The 11,305-nt window shown below is 45.3% G+C and overlaps 1 long non-coding RNA gene across 1 annotated transcript; it reads left to right on the top strand.

The window, feature by feature from the left end:
• Positions 1-9,726: 9,726 nt before the first annotated feature.
• Positions 9,727-10,353, top strand: LOC125302311. Its single transcript, XR_007194888.1, has 2 exons — positions 9,727-10,042; positions 10,173-10,353. It is a non-coding gene; the product is annotated as an uncharacterized LOC125302311 (long non-coding RNA).
• The last annotated feature ends 952 nt before the right edge of the window (positions 10,354-11,305 follow it).

Genomic DNA, 11,305 nt, shown 5'->3' with positions numbered 1-11,305 from the left:
CAGGCGTTACCAATTTATAATCATCCATCGCGTCTGGCCTCTGAAAAAACTTTTAAGGCTAGTCTGCCTGGGCCTGGCCATGTTTGAACCGCCTCACTCATTTGTTTGTTGTTTAACATGGACGTTTTAAGCGTGCACTTCCTATTTGAAATGCAGCATAGGCTATGCGTGTTGTTTAATAGCTTTCAAATGGTAGAGCCTGTAGGCCTACATTTAAAAACATAGCCAGAGGACGGATTGCTTAGGCTTACATTTTAAGGCTTATTCTCAAAGTCAGATTGCGTTAGGGGGACGGGATTATCAGCCAATTTCAATTGGACAATTTGACCGGAGAGATTTAATTTTGTCGGATATTTCATTTTTTTTTTCGGCCAATGTCCGGCAATTACCAGACAACGGAAACCCTGTGCCAGATGTAATTTTTGAAACAATGCAATTACCCGTTTCAGTGACCAGGGGGGGCAGTGCTCCCCCTGCCCCCCGCAAACTCTGCGTATGACGAAAGGCTGAACGAAAGGCTCTAGGTGAGCTTGTTTGTTTCCTGTGAAGCCAGGTGTGTTAGAACCTGCCACTATTCTGAATGTAATAAGGGTAATTAGCCAAATATCAACCCCTTGCATTATAACAAAAGAGTGTGAAAAAATGTAGCACTGTTAGTTTTCTGAGTAATGTTAATTTGCCACAAGGTTCTAGCAATTTATTGGGGTCCCTTGAGGCGTGGTCAAGATGCAGACATTTAGGGAAAAGGGGATTATAGGTTCCATTTAATTCCTTGCATGCCTTCTGAAGGTGTCATACTGAAATATCTGGAGTTGCATGGCCTTGCACAGCTTTAAACAAAAGGCAAATAAGAAGCAATGGCATTTTAGACTAGTTTAGTCCATATAGAAAAGATAGTGTTCACACCCATCCCGAACTAAGGGTCATCCGATTAGAATGAAAAAAGAATGAAGGTCCAGACAGCCAGTTTCTTCTTATTCTTGTATTAAACTGTTGGCAGCACAAGGCACTTACATTGCATAATTATTGTGTGTGTGGTTCTGTAAGTTAAGCACACAGAAAATCGTATCCATTAACATACTATGTAATGTTTCCAATACATATTAAACTATACAGTGTACAAGCGCCCTCTTGAGGCCAAAAAAAGACGGCATATCACCATGCCTAAGAAACGTGATTCACACGTGTAATCAAGCTGACCAACATACAACGGTATATCTGTTAGCCTACACTTATACCCATCACAATAAGACCTTTGTAGTAGCAATAATAACATGGTACTGTCTCAATACAAAAAGGACATACAGTAGCCCTGTATAATAGCGAAAATAATGTTCAAACGAACTTAGCAATTTACATTATACTGTGCATTAGCAAAGGGAGCTAAGCTGATTTACAAACGGTTTAATGCAGCTTCATTATTAAAGTAAATCAACATCATCATTGCAAGCATGAAACAAAGATACAATTATGAATGCAAAGGGTTACTTACTGAATAATGGACGCACACAAACTAGAAGACAACCTCCTAAGCTGCTACTCCATCCCCATCCTCGCGGTGCTTAGACTGAAAAGAAAGTAACTACGTGACACAAGTCACATGACCCATTTTAATACCATATAAGGTCTGGTAACAGAACTCCACTATGTGGCCTTTTTAACAATGCCGCCCCCAAATTTACCCGGTAAATTTGTCTACAAGAAAAGGACATAACACTCTAATTAGACCTGTAGGGAATAAAGGTTAGTCAGTCTTATCGTCCTCGGGCAGGGCTGGCAAGCGAACCAATCTAGAAACGGGCCTAGTGTAGGCCCGGTCCTTCACTTGCACTGTCGCCGATCTGATCCTCCCATCTGCTCCTGCAGTAGTATGGCTTATCACACCCACTGGCCATAGGGCCCGAGGCAGGTGCTGGTCGACGATCATTACCACCGCTCCTGTCTGGATGTTGTCTGTGTCCTTGGTCCACTTGCTTCTGGGCTGAAGACTAGGCAGGTACCTCCGGATGAAATGTGACCAGAAATGGTCCGCCAGCACTTGGCTGTGGCGCCAACGTTTTCGTGTCAGCATTTCAGCGGCAGGGTAGACTACTTGGGGTAGGGATGAGTCCAGCCGCCCCATCAAAAGGCTGTTTGGGGTAACTGGGTCCACATCTGCGACGTCAGCTGACACATAGCCAAGTGGTTAGAGTTCAGTATACCTTCTATTTCTGTAAGGACTGTCCTTAACACTTCCTCTGTGACGGACTGACCACCAAGTGTTGTATGGAGGGCTTCTTTCAGAGATCTAATCTCTCGCTCCCAGGTGCCTCCGAAATGAGGGGCTCCAGGCGGATTAAACAGGAACTTGATTTGCTGCTTAGCAAGCAAGGACTGCAAGTTGGGTTGTAGGGCGGCAAACGCCTCTGTCAACTCTCTCTGGCCACTCTTGAAGTTTGTCCCCTGGTCAGACCACAACTCATAAGGAGTCCCTCTCCGTGAGACAAACCGGCGGAGCGACATCAAAAACGAGTCAGTGTCAATGCTATTCAGCAGGTCTAGGTAGACTCCTCTTGTAGTCAAACATTTAAATATTATGCCCCATCTCTTCTCACTACGACGACCCACACGGATGGTATATGGGCCGAAGCAGTCAACACCAGTAGAGTAGAAGGCTGGTTTGAACAAACGGAGGCGGGATGGGGCAAATCAGCCATTCTTGGAACCTCTGGTTTTCCTCTCCACATCTGGCACTGTACACAGTGGTGCTGATGTCGCTTTATGGCCTCTCGACCTCTCAATACCCAATATTTCCGCCTCAGCTCTGCAAAAACTCTTTCCGCCCCAGGGTGGTGTAGCTCCTCATCATAGTGCTTTATAAGAAGAGTAGTCAGGGGGTGTTTGGGGTCTAGTACTACGGGGTGTACCACTTCGTGATCCAGTGCCTCTCCCCTGCGCAGGCGACCACCAACCCTCAGGAGCCCGTCAGTATCCAGTTCAGGTGACAAGGTGAGGAGTCTGCTTGTAGATGGCACTGGTTTCACTGCAGAAAGAGCTTTGATCTCCTCAGCGAAAGTGACTGACTGAGCATCTCTGAAGAGGCTGATTTCCGCACCTTTATAGGTCTCCGCTGGAGGATCTCCTAGCTGTGAGGCCGCCCCATGAAGGTCCTGTGCTCTGGCCTCGACAAGGTCATGGAAAGTCTGGAATTGTGTGATGTCAGGCACACTGCTATCCACCACCATGTGCGCACAGAACACCTGCTTCCTCTCCTCCTCATCACTAATGTTAGATGCGATCTGGGGAGATACAGGCCAGGTGTCAGGATGCTGCAAAAAGGCTGGGCCTTGACTCCAGCGTGATGGCTCTGACAGCTGCAGGAGGGTTTTACCACGGGTAAGATCATCAGCTGGATTAGAGTCTGTGGGAACATAGTGCCACATCTGGAGGTCTGTAAGCTCCTGGATTTCAGCAATCCGTGTGCCGACAAAAACTTTATATCGACACGATTCCGATGTAATCCAGGTCAGTACAGTGACTGAATCGGTCCACATGTAAACCTGGCGTATGTCCAATGTGAGCTCTCTTCTGAGTGTTCTTGCAAGCTGAGCTCCTTTAAGGGCTGCACAAAGCTCAAGTCTAGGCATGGACAACTGCCGCTTTGGCGCTACTCTAGAGCGGGCCGCTAGGAAGGCCACCTGTACTTGTCCTCTGTACGAAGGTAACCTACCGACCCATAGGCCCGCTCAGAGGCATCGCAGAATATGTGGATATCTCCAGGTATGGGGGGAATCTAAGGCAGTTGTGACATAACATCTGGTGATGGAGATCCTATCCATGTAATTCAACTCACTTTCCCATGTTTGCCACGCTTGCAGGATGTCGGCTGGCAGATGAGGGTCATCCCAATCTCTAGGTTTCTCCCAAAGCTTCTGGACAAAAATCTTTGCCCTGGTGGTGTATGGGATGATGTAACCCAGCGGATCATACTGACTAGCCAGGATACGGTAAATGACCCTCATAGTTGGTACCTGACTCTCCAATTGACGACAGTTGTAGGTTAAGATATCTTTCTGACACTGCCATTGCAATCCCATAGTTGACTCCTTGGCATCTGACTGCTGATGGGAAAGCCAGAGCTCCGTGTTGGCTGAGCGGTCTGCGGCCGGTTGATGACTGATGACCCGTGGGTCATTGCTGGCCCACTGTCGCAAAGAGAAGCCCCCCTCTGCTAGTAGAACTCTGAGTTTGTCAGCCAAACTCTTGGCGTCCTCCATGGTGGCACAGCTCTGCAGCCAGTTGTCCACGTAAAAATGGTGTTCCACTGCGTTGCGAACATCCTCATGTGGGTCACTGTGGTCAATGACATGCTTTTGAAGGGCAAATGTTGCACAACACGGGCTGCACGTGGTGCCAAACAGAAGAACATTCCACTGGTAAATGGTCACTGGGGCTTCACGGACTGTGTCTCGCCAAAGGAACCGGAGGAGGGGTTTGTCTTCAGGCAACAGGCGCACCTGGTGGAACATCCCCTTGATGTCACTAGCAAAGGCAACCGTGTGCTCCCTGAAGCGAAGCAACACACCAAAGAGACTTGCACCAAGAGTAGGCCCTGCCAACAGACACTCGTTAAGGTTGCAACCTTGGTACTGGAAGGAACAGTTAAAAACTACCCGATGTTTCCCGTTGTGGCAAACTAGATGATGTGGTATGTACCATGACTCAGGGGACTGGTCCACCATGTCGGCTGGCAGTCTGGTGACATAGCCAGACTCCTCCAGTTTGCGGATCTCTTCATTATACACCTTAGCCAGCTCTGGATTCTTGTTCAGGCGCTTTTCAGTCCCTCGTAACTGTGGCAGAACCGCTTGAGGGGGAGCCTTTAACTGTATTTTGGTTATTTTCCTCAGCAGCGGTGTTGCATATCTGAGGATACCATCGACATCCACTCTGACTGTCCTGGACTGCAGCAGCTCTACCGCCTCTTGATCACTTCTGAAGCGGGTCACCTCTTTCTCCACTCTTATAAGGCAATATGTCAAGTTGCCACAGCTTCTCGATGTGCTCACGCAGCTCTATAGAGGGGCGTCATAGCTGTGAACAAGCACTGCTGTGGAGACAAGCGGTGTTGGAGCAGTTTCGTGGGTCCTTGGAGTGTCCAGCCCAGCCTGGTCTTAATGGCAGCTGGTCCCCCTGGTGGTCCCAACCGTACTGGCTCTAATGGTGTAATCAAGTGGGGGTAGTCTGATCCTATCAACAGCAGTGGCTGAACATTGTCGAGGGGCTGGAGTGGGAGGTCTCGAAGGTGATGGTACTTATCGCAAAGCTTGGCTACTGGATGGCTGTGACTGGCAAGCCCTAGCTGTTCAGCAGTAAAGGCACCCGTTATCTTGAACTTCCTCTGCGGCTGTGAGGCGGGTGAAAGCGTGAAGGTGATATTCGCTCCTGTTATGACCTGTGCATCCTTCTTCACTGTCCTGAGTGAGAGGTCCTCTGGCTGTCCCACTAAGCCTAGGTGTTTAACCGCATCATGCAGCAGTATGGTCCTTTCAGATCCATCATCCAGAATAGCATAAGTTGTTAATGTGCATGGACCATTATACAGGAGTACTTTGACTACTTTCAACAGAACAGTATTACTGTGGTCTGGCCTGTCTAGGTAGAGTGTTCCTGTAGATGGCTTTGCCACTGCTTGTGGTTTCTCACCTTCACTCTGAGGTCTAGCATTAACATCATGAAGCACAGACAGGTGTTTGCCCTTGCAGGTTTGACATGTGGCCTTCAGACGGCACTTAGCTGCCTGGTGTTTACGACCGCATCTCCAACACCTGTAATTGGTCTTAATCCAGGCTGTCTTCTGATCACTTGCTAGCATCTGGAAGTTGCTGCACTGGTTGAGATAGTGGCAGTCATTCTCACAATAGGGGCAGTAGATCTTCACTGAGTCTGGAGACTTTGCAGTGGGTGCATTGGTGGACTGCGGCGTGCTTGGAGGGGATTGGGCTCCCATTAAAACTGTGGTGGTATGTACCGCCGACTTACGAGCCTTCTTATCGTTCCCCTTTCTGGCTGCTTCACCACTGTCTGCACGGCCTGTCTTGATCTCTGTACCTTGTACGTCCAGTTCGAATTCAAGCCAGTCAGCAAAGTCCAACAATGTAGGCACAGGTCGCCTCTTTGGGTGAATATGCCTCTTGAAATTGCTGCGCAAATCATGTGGTAGCTTAGATAGGAGCCTGGCAACATGAGAGCCACAATGAAGTTCAATTGATCCCTCATCACCCATCTGAGCCAGCATTCCCACCAGGGCACGTACTCTCAGTGCAAATCTGCAGAATGATGTGAGATCTCCAGATCTGCGGATATCTGGCCCATCCATTACCTCAGCTATCCTCCTGAGTGACAACTTATGGGGCTGACCATAGTGCTCTATCAGTGAGCGCATAGTGTCACTATAAGGGTGGTCTGAGTTGCAGTATGAATCAGCTATTAGCAAAGCATCCTCAAATTTCAAGTGGTCCACCAGAACCTGATATTTAAAAACGGCTCTGTGGCATCTTCTGGTAGTAGATTCTCTAGGGCCAGCTTCAGTCTTGTAAATAGACGGGGATCATCGCTGGTAAACTGTGGTATGGATGGCTTAGGGCCTCTGTATATTTTCTCTGTCTTGGGTGGAGAAGGGGAGCGAGAATGGCTACTAATGCTGGAGGGTGGAGAACGTGACTGTTGCGGTGAGTAATGTGTCCTGCTGTGCTGTACAGGCCTATATGAACGTTCATCATGAGCGCCAGACCTGTCTTGCCGCTGGCGTGGTGGAGGTGGATGTGGAGCATGTAAGTTCAGGTGTTCCACACCCTCTGTGAGATAATCAAACACACATGGTTCTGCTGTCTGATTGACTGGAGCGGGTGGTGGTGGACCTTGGTACCACATGGCACGGGCAGGATGCTGATACCTTGGTGGCTGCGTGCGATAGACATTGAGCGGGCTATAGACTGGCGAGGGTGGCCTGGGGGCAGATGCATTATGCCTCACTGGATAGGAAGGCAAGCTCTGATATGCTGCTTGAGATGTGAATGAAAGATGCTGGCTCATTCTTCATCTTGTCGGTCAGGGCCTTAACTGCCTCCATTAGGATCCTGTTCTGCTCACTCAAAGCTCGGATCGTGCTGTGTGCGTCTGCACCTGAAAGAGTAGGTGCAGATTCTAAGGGAGTATACACAGTACTTCTGTTGGCCCTGCCAGCTCCTCCTCCAGGTGTAGGTTCAGTGGCCTGACCTTGCGTTGTCGCATGCTCCGCATCCTGAGCATCATCTGCTTCCACCGAACTGACGACGATGAGCAGTATATTCAACTTCAAATTCATCCAGGTGAGACGGTGGGCGGATGGTGCGGCGGTGCATCGATGACTCAGGGTCAAGCTGGTCTTGGCCTCCAAACATCTTGTTCCTCAGTAATCACCGATCCCGGGTTTCGGCACCAAAAATTATAGAAAAATAGTTCAGGATGGGTGTGAACACTAAGGGTCATCCGATTAGAATGAAAAAAGAATGAAGGTCCAGACAGCCAGTTTCTTCTTATTCTTGTATTAAACTGTTGGCAGCACAAGGCACTTACATTGCATAATTATTGCGTGTGTGGTTCTGTAAGTTAAGCACACAGAAAATCGTGATCCATTAACATACTATGTAATGTTTCCAATACATATTAAACTATACAGTGTACAAAGCCCTCTTGAGGCCAAAAAAAGACGGCATATCACCATGCCTAAGAAACGTGATTCACACGTGTAATCAAGCTGACCAACATACAACGGTATATCTGTTAGCCTACACTTATACCCATCACAATAAGACCTTTGTAGTAGCAATAATAACATGGTACTGTCTCAATACAAAAAGGACATACAGTAGCCCTGTATAATAGCGAAAATAATGTTCAAACGAACTTAGCAACTTACATTATACTGTGCATTAGCAAAGGGAGCTAAGCTGATTTACAAACCGTTTAATGCAGCTTCATTATTAAAGTAAATCAACATCATCATTGCAAGCATGAAACAAAGATACAATTATGAATGCAAAGGGTTACTTACTGAATAATGGACGCACACAAACTAGAAGACAACCTCCTAAGCTGCTACTCCATCCCCATACTCGCGGTGCTTAGACTGAAAAGAAAGTAACTTAACACACACTGAAAAGAAAGTAACTTGAAACTTAAACACACATGGGGAAACTGAACAGTCCAACCAGTAGACTAAGCCAGAGCCATAGAGAGAAAGAGTTGCGAAAGTCCCATTGGACTCCGTTGTACGCTTTTTGCCGCCTACTTCCAGGGTATGCAGCCTCGCGTAGTTCCAAAAAGCCATTCTATGGCGTTGGACATCATTCACTTCCATTGCTGACTGTCGAGTAACTTCTGAGGTAAGTTGATTAAATAGCTACCTGTTTTGAATTGTCAACTGTCTATATTGTATCATAGGCCCTTTATGATGCATATACTGATCTTTTGTTGTATGTACACAGCGTAATTATATATATATATATTTTTATCTTGGTAGACGACCGATTGCCTGCTAGTTTGTTAGCTTGACTTGCCTTCTGTGAAGGTAACGTTATATCCAGGGGTAAATTGATTAAATAGCTACCTGTTTTGAATTGTCAACTGTCTATATTTTATCAGAGGCCCTTTATGATGCATATACTGATCTTTATTTGTATGTACACAGCGTAATTATATATATGTTTTATCTTGGTAGACCACCGATTGCCTGCTAGTTTGTTAGCTTGACTTCGCCCTCTGTAAAGGTAACGTTAACGTTATATCCAGGCTTAAATTCATTAAATAGCTACCTCTTTTGAATTGTCAACTCTGTATATTATATAAATAGGCCCTTTATGGTGCATATGCTTATATTTATTTGTATGTGCACAGTGCAATTTATATATATTTTCTTAACTTGGTAGACAACCGATTTTCAGTCATTGCCTGCTACTTAGTTATCTCGATTTTGCGAGCTGTGAAGAAGGTATCGCTACACCAAAAATTACGAAGTTCAGTAGTGAATCTCTGACATATTTTATTTGGTAAATTATTGATGTTAGATTACTAGGATCATTAAGGTTGATTAAGGACGTTTTTTTTAGGTTGTATCTGCTGAACCTGGCGGTGTTAGCTAGTCAGCTGAGTACTGTGTATCTGATACTAGTAGAAATAAGGTTTGTTTAATTACACCCTTGAAAGGGCTGTTGGATTGCATGTAAGAATACAAATTATTTTACACAAAAATTATCATAAGCCATAATGAGCTTTAAAATGTTTATTACTCAGACAGTAGTGTGACTAATTTGTTTCTGTTGCTGGTCCCGGTCATTTGCAGGTTTTTAAGGGCTGACCATTGTCATCCATATTTTCATGCGATCTTTGTCCTTGGGGAAGCCATACATGCGGTAACCCTTCTCCGGACCGATTGGTGCATCAAATGCTGCACAGCCAACCATGGTATGACCACTGATTTACAAAATGATAGTTGTAACCAATGAACCCGCGACACCATTGAACATCACAGAGAGCTGGTGACAACTTTTCCTCAACCACCTGCCCTCTGACTTTTGAGAATAGGTCAGAGGTCAGAGTTCATAACCAAACAAGGATCCTCCCTCCCTCTCTCTCCTCAACCACTTTTGAATTTGCTCAGGGCTATTATAAGTGTGGTAAAGTATAGTATATTTCTGCGGCGTTATAATATGTTGTGAATGGTTTGCCCTATATATAGTGTTACCTGCTGTGTCCATTGTTGAATCTATTATCGCCCTATTTCGCTTTATCTGCTTTTTAGTGTCCAGGACACAGATGAAGAGGATGTTAGTATGCGTTGTCGAGAGGAACTGCCCTACAGTGACTGGCCATAGTGAATAGTGGAACTCCACAGGTGTGAGTCTGATGTATGCAAGAGAAAGTATTTTCTAGGCAGTCCTGAGTGAACTGGCTTGTTAGAATATATTTGTGCCCCTGTCTCAACAGAACTTGCTGGACCACCAGTATCGTTGTTGTGGCCACTGTAATGCATGTTTGTTGATATTATTAATGCTTGTTCCTTGTTCATGCTTGTTCACATTTTTTTGTTCCACACTGTTCATTTTTTATCTTATGCCAGGTACCTTTATTATGAATGTTGTCCTTCCTTTCAGCCCTGATGCATTCTGAAGCCTGATGTATGTGGAGGATTTCTTTTTATGTATTAATCACTTATAATATTCCTCCCTGTTCCTTCACTTTGTTCTTGTTTTTCCAGTTAGATACACACACACACACACACACATCTTGTTGTCTCACTCAGTATTTTTTATTAAACAATATTTGATTCATTTATCCAAGCTTAATGAGTTGTTATTCTTTAATATATTTGATTCTTTGTGCATGGCTTAGTATTAAAATTATCATGGTTGTGTGGTCAACTCCTGCCTCATCAGAAGAAGTGGGTGTAAATGCTGAATGGACTGTTCTTTCTCAAAAAAGTACAACGGAGTCCAATGGGAGTGTCGCCTGTCACTGTTCTCTATCACTCTCTCTGCAGCTAACCTTACTCTTACTCTGTGCATTAACCCAGAGCCGTAGAGAAAAATCTTAATAGCTCTGCACTTACCTATAGACCCAAACATATAAGCATAATGCTTTTGATAATATGTGAATGGCTTAATCTTAAAAATATGTTTTTAGTCTTAACATGATCATGTTTCACGTTGTGGTCTGGGGGTGACCACTTATCAGAAGTGAGCTAGCTGCTAGGCAAATGCTGAATGGACCACGGTAGAAGCTATAGCAAGGTAAAGCTAATGGCTGAATCGAATTTATAAGCAAAATCCACGGTAATCAATAATACAGCCCAGTTGCGATAAAATGAAAATCATGAGACATCTGTCATCACATGAATGATATGGAAAAGAAAACTTAAGTTAGAGCCGTTCTAGCCTGTACTTCTGTCCATGCGAACATGAACATAAGCTTTTCCCTCAAAAATGTAAAAGCGATCTCTAAGTAATATACAGCTTTTTCGTTGTCACCCTGCCTCTCAAAAGGCAAAACTGACATTAACAAATATGTAATCATGCAATAACAGCTGAAAAAGTAGTAGGGTGTATGTTTATATATATATTTACCGTTAAATAGCATGTCGCTGCTGTCTGTCCCATAGAAGAACATGACAGCCAGCGTATGTTTTGGAACTATAGCGGTTTACACGAACCACGTGACTGCACTGGCGGTGACATCAAAGAGTGTCGCAACTCTTTCTCTCTATGGCTCTGGCTTAGTCCACGGCTCT

This window comes from Alosa alosa, chromosome 10, assembly GCF_017589495.1.
Source record: "Alosa alosa isolate M-15738 ecotype Scorff River chromosome 10, AALO_Geno_1.1, whole genome shotgun sequence".
NCBI classification, from domain to species: domain Eukaryota; kingdom Metazoa; phylum Chordata; class Actinopteri; order Clupeiformes; family Clupeidae; genus Alosa; species Alosa alosa.
Note: the sequence above shows the minus strand (reverse complement) of the source record. Positions and strands in the feature narration are given on the sequence as shown.